At 40.4% G+C, this 12,965-nt stretch overlaps 1 protein-coding gene across 2 annotated transcripts in view; it reads right to left on the reverse strand.

Moving 5' to 3' along the window:
* The window catches only part of ELAPOR2 (endosome-lysosome associated apoptosis and autophagy regulator family member 2), a 220,181-nt gene that overhangs the window by 157,646 nt on the left and 49,570 nt on the right, over window positions 1–12,965 (reverse strand). Inside the window, exon 1 of one of the 2 annotated variants that reach the window (XM_077766797.1) lies at window positions 6,866–6,917. The exons of the other annotated variant lie outside the window; for it this stretch is intronic. The gene's annotated coding sequence lies outside the window, so the exon portion shown is untranslated. Of the gene's footprint in view, window positions 1–6,865; window positions 6,918–12,965 lie in introns of those variants that run through there. 2 annotated transcript variants of the gene reach the window in all.

Here is a 12,965-nt window from a genome sequence, read left to right on the forward strand (position 1 = left end):
GGAACTAAACTGCACTCCTCCCTTTATAACTAGGACAGTGGTTTGCCTACTTCAGGATTTAACATAAGCCCCTGGAGAGCTGGTTGTAACACAGACTGGTGGGCGATCACCCCAGGGCTTCTGATTTAGCAGGTTGTGTGCAAGGCCCAAGAACTTGCATTTCTTACAAGTTTCCAGATAATGTTAACACTACCACTCCTAGGATCCCACTTTGAGAACCACTGACCTAGAGAAAAGAGCTATAAAAGTGAAGATCTGAAAAGGCAATAAACAGTTTCCTGAACTCCACAGCTATACACTGAATTGAGAATAAACTACAATATATTCTGTTCACTGGGTTTTTATTTCAGAGTCTTAAATCTGGTACAAATGAGAGAAGATGTCAATTAAGATTAAATGTACTATAAAGATCAATTTCTTTTTATAATTGAAAAAGTGGAAGCCACCCACAGTACTTTATTTTCAAGGCAGTGATTAGTGCTGCCGGAAAACAGGACCTACATCTTACTCATCTTTAAAACCTCTAAAGTGTCTGAAACATAAAGATATTTAATCACTATTTGTTGAAAAAGATGATGAAATCCTGCCCTCAATGAGCATATCGTGTACTTGGGGATGAGGGAGGATGTTCAGAGCCTCCAGGAAAGCATGTGAACCTTTGCATGACTTAGAAAATAACATCCCTTCTGGACACTGGAAAACGGTATTCTTTCCTGCAGATGGACCAGACCCGTGCCAGGTCGGCTGGCCGGCCACACGCACACTGGAACTGTTCTAGCTCTTACCTGCCCCCATAGCAGGGTGTCCTTCCACAGGGCACAACTCACCCGTCTGCACAGGATGGTCCTGCGTTGTACAAAACATCGGTAGAACAGCATACACATGCCCAAGAGTAAACAATGGGCTGTGATAAGAACTCAGAGAAAAGATCCTTTGTCTTTAGCAGTTAAAGGGCTGAGGGGTTAAAGAAGGATATAGGAATTAACCTTGGGCAGGAGGCTTCCTTTGTCTGAGATGTTCTATCACCACCAAGGACAGCCTTCATCCAACAAACCCTTGCCCTTCCTTTAGGTCTTGACTTAAACGTCTTTTCCTCAGGAATCACCGTGACCCCAGACTAGAAGAGCTGTACACCCTTCCTGTACACAGCAAATCATGTCACTATGGCAAACATGATTATATGATGGATGGTGGTGTTTTGATTCTGCCCTCCCAAGATTATAAAGCTCGGGGCCATACGTATGGTGTGTCACTTCACCACCACCAGTACCTGGTAGCCAAGTACACAATAAATAGGGGTTTAATACTGAAATATCACACATAGCTTAGAAATGCAAAAATGGACAAGAACTAGCCATAACTTCTTCTAGGGGGAGGATAAGGCAACACAAACTGCCTGGTATTTTCTGACAATAAAGAAGAAGATCCAAGACATTTCTGAAGAATACACTAGAATAGGAAAATGTGCCACTCTATACTATGCTCTGCTATTTCCATCCCTTGTGCTAAAATATGACACTTCACAGAACTGTCAACTCTTAGTTTTACATTGTAAATATTGATGGTGTGAATACTTGTTCGCATTTGCCTAAAACATGAGAAATGGTTCTCAGCAGAACTTGAAACGGAAAATTCACCTCCACAAGCCTAACACACAAGATTAATTATGTCAACTGCTTGAAAACAGAGGTTGAGTCGAGACAGTGTGACTTCAGAATCTCTGACATCCTCACCCATAGCCCATGACCTTCAGAGACCACCTGCTGAAAGGATGTTCTCAACTGCTGCCATCCAATTCGGAAACAGAATACATGGCCATTTGCAATTCTTCTGATTTATGCAGACCTGGAAGACCCCATCTCTTACCTAATCTACAAAGTCTGTAAAATAAAGTTCTGTTCTATCACCCCTGCCTCACCTCCCAGTTAATACTCAAGCCATCCCCACCATTCCACAGGAACCACTCTGGCACTGAGTACCAACAACCTAATGGTCAGATCCAATCTTCTATTCAATCCTCATCTTAACTTGAGTTTCTTTGGGCAACTGACACCACAACCACCCCTTTCTTCTTCCAAGGCTATTCTCACCTTCCTCACACTCTGTACGGGCCGTTTCGCTTATGCTGGCATTATTTACACGTCTCCTTTGTGGATGCCTCCATTTCTGCTGCCTTTAATGTTAGTAAAACCCAAGTCTGACCTTTCATCCTCTTTGTTCTCACTCCCTGGATGATCATCCAATCCAGCAGTTTCAACCACGTCTTTTTTTCAAGTTCAAGTGAACTTGAACAGACCCCTGAGTGACAGGGCCTTATACCCAACTGTCTACTGACCAACTCTACTTAAAGTCAACCTCTCCAGAACCAAGGTCCTCATCTGGTCTTCCTCACTTTCTTTCTCATGGAGGTTAGAGGCACCATCTTCTTGTCAAGCCAGGACATGGCATTTCCTCATCCTCCAGATCCACTTACTGGAAATTCTACCTTCTAACAGCGCACCTCCTTTGCCTTCTTCATGGCTACTTCTTAGCTGAGGTCCATCACCCTTTACTTGGACTATTGTAATTGCTCCTAGCAGGTCTCACCCCTTTCTATCTCCTAGTCCTCTAATTTGGATTCCATATTGTTGCCAAAGTAGAGCATATTTTATTGCTCCTGATTTTTACATCTTTCTATTGATCCCCATCACCTACCAAATAAAGATCAGCTTATTAGCATGATATGGGCTCCCCTATAGATCAAGCTTCTTCTACTTGCCTCCCAGACTCATCTCTCACTAAGTGCTGTTATCCAGTTACAAGCTATTATTCTAACACAACACCATGTGGTTTTGTCTATCTGCCCTTTTTCAATCTGTATTCTATACCAGAACTGTCCTTCCTAGCCCACACTCACATCTGACCCTTGTCTGCTTGGCAAATTCCTCTTCATCTTTCAGGTCTCATCCACTTACTCTACAAGGCCTTTTATGACCTTCCTCACTAGATGTCACCTCCCCTTACTTCTCTCATGGCACCAAATCAATTCACTGCAATTGTTTACATTTCTGTCTCATCCTTACCCAATTAAATTTTATATTTTAATTTGTAATTTCACATCATCTGACATGTTGCCTGCCACATAGTATAAGCTCAATAAATGCCTGTGAAATAAAAACTGTTGGCAGAAGATCATCATTCTCAAGATTCAGAGACCAGTAGAATTGTATTATGCAGGATTTGAGAGCAGTGAACTAAGAATCAAGCTATTTTGTGATTTAGTTTTCAAAATTTAAATAATGCATACATAATCCACTTACTTCTGTTCTTTTATACTCTCATGCACTCTATCTGCTAATACCTTACTCCAACTCTGAATCATCTGTTGGCCTTTATCATTTTTTTCCTCTGGCAGTTCCATTAAGTCCTATTATTCAATGAGTCAAAAATTCCATTCAATTCTTGGATAAGCCCATCCTCCGAAGAAGCTCTGAAATCTCCCCATAGACCCTTCCTGAAATAACAGAATCTAGGTCCACTAATCCAGCAATAATCAACTCTCACATTTACATAGATTCTTTTCCTTTAATATATATCAATTTCATCCTCACAAGAGAAATAATAGGTCAGTTTTTATTACTGTCATTTTTCAAGCCATGAAACGATGCCAAGAAATCCAGAGGAGGCTTACCCTTCATAACTTTCCCCACGCACAGCCCTGAGGAATTAATTCTGCACCTTCTGCCATCCAGCCTTCCTAATTTTTTTCTTTAAGCACAATTACCCAAGTCACATTCTCTTGTCCTCCCTCTGCTGGCACCCTGACTTTACATTTTATTTCTGTCTCCCAACCTATAGCCTTCCTGTCTGTACCTGCACGTCCACTCTGCTGATCGGATCACCAGCTGAGTATTCCAAAGCATTTTTCTCCCCTTCTTGGCTCCATAATCCAATGAATTGACAAAGGAAGTTGTATTTTATGAGTTTCACCCCTGAGTCCAATGCTCTGAAAAAAATCTAAGTGAAACCATAACCCAGTTGTCTTTTTTTTTTCCTAATCTCCAGCAATTATAACTTGACTAGTCCCAGGCCAGTTTCCTGTGCTGCTCTTTTTCCTTCTCTTGCTTTCCTCCAAAACCAAGCAAGGAAAATCAGAGTCTATCGAAGTCAGTTAATCATGACTACTTTTATAAGAATATGATCAATGAGGGTGAGACTCAAGCTCCTGGGGGGAAAAAATCAGATTTAAAATTACAGACTTTTCCATCGTTTTCAACATTCTCTCAGGTTACTGAGAGCTGGCCTTTGTTTCCAGTCTCTGACCACCCACTTGTACCCTCATATGCTCCTCTCCAGCTCACAGTTTATTGTGGTCACTCATCTCCATTTTTTTAAACCTTATTTTAAGAGAGAGAGCACGTGAGCACACATGGGAGGGGCAAAGAAAGAGGGAGAGAGAAAATCTCAAGCAGGCTCCTTACCATCAGTGCAAAACCAATGTGGAGCTCAAACTCACAAACCTGCATCACCTGAGGGGAAATCAAGAGTCAGTAACTTAACCAACTGAGACACCCAGGTTCCCCACCTCTGTTTCTGTTACTAAATAGTGGAAAGGGATAAGCGGACAAGAGTGAACACAAAATAGTTACTTTAGGTCTGTGCTCACAGGAGTGAGCCTAGAATTCCACACCTCTATTTCAGAGGACATCTCCCCCCTACCTCTCTGGGCAAGCATACCCTTACCCTCAGAGCCTGAAAAACACCTGCCCTTCTCCCTTTCCTCTTAAAAATGTCAGAGAGAAACCGTAATCAATTCTATAAAACTGTCTCAGCTAGTTGGTCCAGATGCCCAGGAGCAGATTTAGCCCCTATGAGCCTGCCTGGCCTCTCCAATTTCCAAAGAAAGCTCTCACTCCCAGTCAGTCATCTTACAAATGCTGCCAGTCATCAGAAAGAATATAAATGGATCTGTGCAGCACCATTTCTAAAAACACAACCAGCCACAGGCAAGCTCAATACAATCCTCCTCTATGAGTCATTTATTCCCACTTTTGGGGGGGAAATTCAAACGAGACCCCAAGGAATTGAGTCACATGCAATTTCTAAAGTTAATGCAACAAAGGGCTAGGATTAATTGAAGAGAGCATTCCTCAAGGTTCTGTCACCATCCTGCCTCTCATTTCAATATTTCTTCATTAAGCTGCAGACTCCTGTTCTTTCTAGGTGTACCTGTGTGGTCCGTGTGATCATCTCAAGGATCAGTCTAGTTGTAGTGACCAAAATCGGCCTACCTTTCTCCCTGAAGGTGCAAGTAGATTCCTCATTACTAAGCGTTAATGTTACAAGACTTCTCATTTCAGAAAGAAAGGAAGTATGTTGTGCATATTAAGGCTGGGGGCTGGAGGCTGGGCTTTAGGTTTGTCCTGTTATAACGGTTCAACCCGAGGCTGCCCAAGAAGCAGCTTTCCATGGAAACGAGGAGGAACAGGTCACTCCCAGGTGATAGGGAAAGTTGGCGAACACAGATTACACCACTAATTATACTGATAAACTCTGAAGTTAAACACAGCTGTTTGCTGAGAGCATGCACTGATTTCCCCAACTGCAACACTTCTGCGTGCTCCCACACATGCCTTTGATCGGATTCTCTCTCATTTCCGTCTGTCCTGGCACTTACACTATGGGAGAGGAGGAGGAAAATCCAAGGAAGATTGACGATGTCCAGAACACACACAAATACTCTGTCATTCAAGCCCGGGTAAAATTCAGAAGTACAGCATTCGCACACAAAGGAACAGCGTCTGGCCTTTCTTCCCATAAGGGCTATGGGCTAACCTATTTTTGCTATTTTATTTTTGCAAAAATTAAAATGACCCATCACCCCGATTCCTCGCTATCTTCCTAAAAACAGTATTCACTCCTCATATCCTGCCCAAGGTAATCACTCAAAGTAGGTCAGAAATGCTGCTTCCTTCCCCTCATTGATTTTCATTAAGAGGATGCACTTTCTGGAACACTAAAAGGAAAGTTAAACACCCAACACAAGTACCGATGACAACCCCTGTAAATTTTTGGCCCGTTAAGTCCAGCTCCCGTAAAAGCAGGAGAAAATCTCATCACCCGTCACTTAGTCTTTCTGGCTGTAAATAAACAATAATCTCGAACCACAAATTAAACAGTGGCAAAGCTTCATCCAGACGAACACCTCCCAAAAGCAGCATATTCACTGTCTTTTCTAATTTTCTAGATCGCCAACCCGCCTCTTCCCTAAGTACACTCTTTTATTCTCCCTAATTCATACCCATATTTTGCCAGAAGGATGCCAAGTGATACCACACACTGGCTTAGCAAGTCCCCAGGGCCTTAATCAGGACGCTGAGCGTGGGCGAGGGAGAAGACGGGGTTTGTAGAGACCCCCACCGGATCTAGGGGAAGCCAGGGGAGTGGAGAAAGGGGGAGGAGGGGCGGGGGGAGCGGGAAACCCTCGGGTGGCCGGATCTGGCTCTCTGCGAGACGGGTCTCCAAATCCCAGTACTGGGGCTCCCCAGTCTCCCCGCCATCCCACTCGCTGAGACCTCTCCCAAGGCCCCAGGTCGTCAAGCCCGGCACTCCGAAGAGGGCGCCGCAAAGTCCTTCAGAGCCCTCGGAACAGAGCGCGAACAGAAAAAGCATCACCCAAAACACAGCAAAGCCACACACCCTCTCTCGGCCAGCCTCCCGGGGCGGGCAACTTCATCCCTGCAACAAACGAAAGCCCCAGTCCCCCAAGGGAGGCAAAAGGCGACCGCAGGGAGGGACGAACTGGCGCCGGCCTCGCCCCTCTCTGCCCGCGCCCCCTCCCCCGCCCCCGCCCCCAACTCCAGGTAAAGGACCAGGTGCGGCTCACCTCCAGGCAAGGAGGAAGCGGGCGGCCGGAGGAGGAAGGCAGGTCCCCAGCCCAGGCCNGAGGGGCGCTCCGGGGACGCAGCCGGAGGGAAACGCTGGACATCGGGATATTGTTCATCCGGCGGCGCGTCTTTGAAACCTCCCTACTGACCCGAATCCCACACGCTCACAGATGCGCCCTAGGAACAGCCCTGGGTGAGGATCCAAGCTAGAGGGCGTCAGATCGAATTTTAAAGCGATTAGGATTTGCGTGAAATGGCAGGGAGAAAGGAGGAATGAAATATCAGTGCAGTGGGGGATTCAGTTTTCTCACCTTTGTAACGAAAATAGTAACCATACCCTACCCCCTTAGGGTTGGGAAGAGAATTAAATTAATTGACGCCTATAAAGCATTTAAGGGAGTGCCTGGCAAGCAGTAGATGCGGTACGTGGTGGTAGTGGTAGTAACCACAAGTACGGCTACTATTGGTGTCATTTCGTGGGGAAACCGTGTAACCTTGGGCAAGAAAGCCCTTTTGTTTCTGGACGAAGCAGATTTTCCAGAAGTACAATTACTGAAGTAGTCTTCATATTTTCTTTCATTGAAAATATACTGAACTAGGTAGTGGACACCAACTAGGTAGCGGAAAATATACTGAACAAGATTCCTCCTTAGTTGTGGAGATCTGAAAGATTCCTTCTTGGTTTGTATTTCTGTAATTACATGAATTATCCTGTGGTTCAACAGGAGCACCCAAGTTTCTGATAACTGAGTACCTGGAGAAAGGTAACTGGCAGACTCATAATTGACCTGAATTTATCTCTGACTCCCTTAATACTTTTTTAAATAAACATTTCCATATAACACCCAGTGCTGGTTAGATGGAAACAAACTTGACAATAAACTATTTAAAAATAAAAATAAAATAAAATAAGGGAGATTAAAAAAACAAATGTATCAAGTCATCACACTGTACGTCTTAAACTTACACAATGTATGTCAATTATATCTCAATTAAAAATAAACTGGGGCGCCTGGGTGGCTTAGTCGGTTGAGCGTCCGACTTTCGCTTGGGTCATGATCTCGCGGTTCGTGGGTTCGGGCCCCGCGTCGGGCTCTGTGCTGGCTGCCGGCTCAGAGCCTGGAGCCTGCTTCAGTCTGTGACTCCCTCTCTCTCTGACCCTCCCCTGCTCACGCTGTCTCTCTCTCTCTGTCTTAGAAATAAAATAAATAAATAAATAAATAAACAAATAAACATTTCCACGTGGAATGTGAAAGTTTCTCTCCCTGCCCCTACCCGCCCCCGTGTCTCTCTCTCGCCTGGTTATAATAATAATGCATATTTTATTGTAAACATTTTAGGAAATACTTAAAAGTATCAGGAAGAATGTAAAAATTACTAGGGATTACCCCAATGAGACATGACACCATTAATGGTGTTAGCATCTTGAAGAATTTTCTTCATTTCCTTTTAACTGCCTGTGTGCTACAAAACTAGAATTATAATATGTAACTTCTATTTTCCCTTGACAAAGTTAATATTTTCTCAAGTCATTGAAGTCTCTGCCAGCACAGCTTTAATAATTATCTAATAACGTCTGCTCTTTGGAGATACATGACTTACTATTGGATATTAGGCACTGTTTCTCAAGTATTTGAGATAAATAAAATATTATTATAAATAATTCTAGAATGACTGCCATTGGTACATAATCTGTTCACACCTCTACCTTTAATTTTCTATGATGCCTTTCAAGAATTGATGTCATCGGATAGCATTATATGTGTATTTTCAGTTTTGGATGAATAGTGCACAAATTCCCTCCAAAAATTTTATATCAGTTATTTTCAGCAGTTTGAGTAGTTATTTGACATCATTCTAGGTTGTAATAATACTGTAGATATTTGCTATTTTGGTAGAAGAAAATGCTACGTTATTAGTATTTTTACTATTTGTGACTGAATAACTTTTTGCCTATATTTATACTGACTATATATTTCCTTCTCTTGTCAGTGCACGTGAATTTTCCACTGGCACTTTGGCTATTTTTCTATTAAAGTTCCATCTTTTTTATTGGTTTGTAAGCAATCTTCTTCATTTTTTTTTTTTAATTTTAGTTCAAGAGAGAGAGAGAGAGGCATAGAGAGAGAGCACACAAGTGGGGGAGGGACAGAAAAAAGAAGAGAGGAAATCCCAAGCAGGCCCCTCACAGTCAACACAGAGCCTCATGCTGGGCTCCAACTCACACGCCATGAGATCACTGTCCTGAGCCAAAATCAAGGGTCAAATGCTTAACCAACTGAGCCAGCCCCTCAGGTGCCCTAGCAATCTTTTAAGTTTTGTGTACCACACCTTGTTTACCATAAATGTCACAAGTACATTTCTGAGTTTGTAGTCTTTTAATTTTGTTTCAGGTGGCCTTTTTTGCAGAAGACTGTCATTTTTATATACTAAAATATAATGTTTCTTTTTGTGATTTCTTCTTTTGTTTTATTCTTAGAGACACCTGTCCTTCTACAGATCATGTAAATGCCTATAATTTCTTATTTAGTCATTATTTTCTTTTTATATATTTTTTATTCTTTAATCCATCTAAATGTGTGAGTCAGATTATAGTATTTTCTTCATCTGAGCAAGACTTAACAATATGGCTATTGGACAGTTTCTTTCCTTGTAAAAATAAAGATTGTCCTACTCAATGCACATGGGTTAAATGACAAGTACAGATTTTCCAGCGAGACATATTATCACTGGAAAACTATCAATAAGTAGTTTTCTCACTAACAACAAAATCACAATAAAGAAATGTAAAAAGTNCATAAACTTAACTGAGGAGGTGAACGACCTGTATTCTTAAAACTATAAAACAGTGATGAAAGAAATTGAAGATGAAACAAGCAAATGGAAAAATATTCCACGCTCATGGATTGGAAAAATTAACATTGTCAAAATGTCCATGTTACACAAAGCAGTCTATAGACTCAATGCAATCCCTATCAAAATACAACAGCACTTTTCAGAGAACTAAAGCAAATTTGTATGGAACCACAAGAAGACCCCAAATTAGCCAAAGAAATCCTGAGAAAGAGGAACAAAACTGGTGGGATCACAATTCCACATTTCAAGATACTAGAAAGCTGTAGTAATCAAAACAGTATGGTACTGGCACAAAAATGGATCATACCAGAATAGAGATCCCAGAAATAAACCCACATTTATATGATTGATTAATGTATGACAAGGGAGGGAAGAATTTACAATGAGGAAAAGACAGTCTTTTCAATAAATAATGCTGGGAAAAGTGGACAGCTGCATGTAAAAGAAAGAAACTGTACTACCTCCTAATACTGTACACAAAAATAAACTCCAAATGGATTAAAGACCTAAACATGAGACCTGCAACCATAAAAATCCTAAAAGAGAACACGGACAGTAACTTTTCCAGCATTACTCATAGCAATATTTTTCTAGGTATATCTCCTAAGGCCAGGAAACAAAGCAAACATCAACTATTGGGACTGCATCAAAATAAAAAGCTTTTACACAGTAAAGGAAAACATCAAGAAAACAAAAAGACAACCTACTGAATGGGAGAAGATACTTGCAAACAATATATCCCATGAAGGGTTAGTATCCAAAATATATAAAGAACCTATATAATCAACACCAAAAAAAACAATTGGGTTAGTCAAAAAAAATGAGCAGAGAACCTGAATAGACATTTTTCCAAAGAAACATACAGATGACCAACAGACATGAAGAGATGCTCAGCATCGCTCATCATCAGGGAAATGCAAATCAAAAGCACAATGAGATATCACTGCGCACCTGATACATCGGCTAAAATCACAAAGACAAGAAACAAAAAGTGTTGGCAAGGATGCGGAGAAAAGGGCACCCTCCTGCACTGTTGGTAGCAATGTAAACTGGTACAGCCACTGTGGAAAATAGTTTGAATGCTCCTCAAAACGTTTAAAAAAAATAGAACTACCCTACAAGCCAATAGTCACACTACTGAGTATTTACCCAAAGAATGAGAAAACACTAATTTGGAAAGATATATGCACCCCTATGTTTATTTCAGTACTGTTTACAATAGCCAGGACATTGACAGTAGCCAAGCAACCTAAGTGTGCATCAATAGACAAATATATGTATATTACATAGCCATAAAAAATGATGAGATCGTACCATTTGAGACAACATGGATGGATCTAGAGAGTATTATGCTAAGTAAAAACAAGTCAGACTGAGAAAGACAAATATCATATGATTCCACTCATAAATGGAATCTTAAAAAATGAATAAACAAATAAAAAGCAGAATCAGAAATCTAAATACAGAGAACTAATGGCTGCCAGAAGGGAGGAGGTGAGACACTGGCAAATGGGAGAAGGGAAGCGGTAGAAACGGGCCTTCCTTCACTTATGGGATGAGTAAGTCATGGGAATAAAAGGCAGAGCATAAGGAATACAGTTCATGATATTATAATGATGTAATGGGACAGGCGGTAGCTACACAGCATCATGGATAAGCTTATCAAATCACTAAGTTGTACACTTGAAACTAATGTAACATTGTATATCAACTATATAATAATAATAATAATTTTCTCATTGCAGTGTTACCTATAGAAAAGATCTTGTCTTTAGGTCATGAAAACCACCACGAGATTGACAGAGAAAGGACATTTCTTTTTAAATTCTGGTTCTCTTGTACTGTTTTAGACTCTAACAACAGGTTATTCAAATGGTCTGTGATTTTATGATCAATAACTTTACTTTTTTTAAAATAGTTTATTGTCAAGTTGGTTTCCATATAACACACAGTGCTCATTCCCACAAGTGCCCTCCTCNGAGTTAAAAAAATTGTTTAATATAAAATCCTAATGAAATTTTGGATGGGGAAGAGAGTTTCAACTCAGAAGGTTTAAATAGCTTAAAGTCACTAGGTGTTCATCAATTTTCCACTTTCATTTATGAAATATGTACCTAAAAATTAAACCAAACTTTGCTAATTAACAAAGCCTTTGCTATATCCAAATGATGCTAAACACATAGATTTTTTTTAATTTTCTTTTTTAACCTAAAGGAGATTATGGTATAGTAACCCTAATTTTTTACACCTTGTCTAACTTCACAAAGGTTAGGAAAAAAATCTAAATAAATTCAAGCAACAAATTTTCTACAAATCTATTTTAAACCGTCAAAATGAAAATAATAGTGAAAAGTGTTTTCTGTATCTAATTAGCAAAGTGATAACAGTTTTGGCAAATGTATGTTGAGCATTATATGCTCAGAAGAACAGGTATTTCTGGAAACCAATTTGACAATATATATTAGTTATCTTTAATATATTTATGCCTTAATCCAGTAATGTTTCCTTTCAGGACTCGTTTAAGGAACTAGTGAGCGAGGAGCACAAAGTTCTATACAAGAATACTCACTGGGCACCTGTATGCTTAGTTGGTTAGGCGTCCAACTTTTGATTTCGGTTCAGGTCATGATTTCAGGGTTGTGAGATCAAGCCCTGCATCGGGGTCTGTACTGGGTGTGTGGCCTACTTAATAATCTCTAATATTCTCTCTCTCTCTCTCTCTCTCTTTCTCTCTCATAAATAAATAAATAAATAAATAAACACTCATTATTGTCTAACACAACTAAAAATGAAATAGCCTACATGTCTCCAGTAGGGGAATGGTTACATGAATTATGCTACTTCACATGGTGGAGTTATATTGATGTTGAAAATTATATTTCCCAAAGAATCCTAAATGAGTCAAGACAATGTGATCATACAATGTTAACGTAAAAAGCAAGAAACAAACTTTTATAAACAATACATTCCCAAGTATAGTGTGTAGCGCGAGAGGAGTGTCTAAGTGCGCTTTGTAGAAGGACAATGACTAGAAATCAATACATTAGTAGTGATCATCTCGCAATGGTGGCATGCAGATGTTTTTCCTTTTATTTTTACAGATTTGTTTTTAATTTTCCCATAGTTATCATAGATTATTTTCATAATCTTATGAATCACTAGAGTGTGTATGTTCTTTAGTGGCTGTCAATCCTACCTCAAGAAATCATCATATAAAAGAATAAGGACAAAAGTGTACACAAG

The sequence above is a fragment of the Crocuta crocuta genome, unplaced genomic scaffold (genome assembly GCF_008692635.1).
Source record: "Crocuta crocuta isolate KB4526 unplaced genomic scaffold, BGI_CrCroc_1.0 scaffold165, whole genome shotgun sequence".
NCBI classification, from domain to species: Eukaryota; Metazoa; Chordata; class Mammalia; order Carnivora; family Hyaenidae; genus Crocuta; species Crocuta crocuta.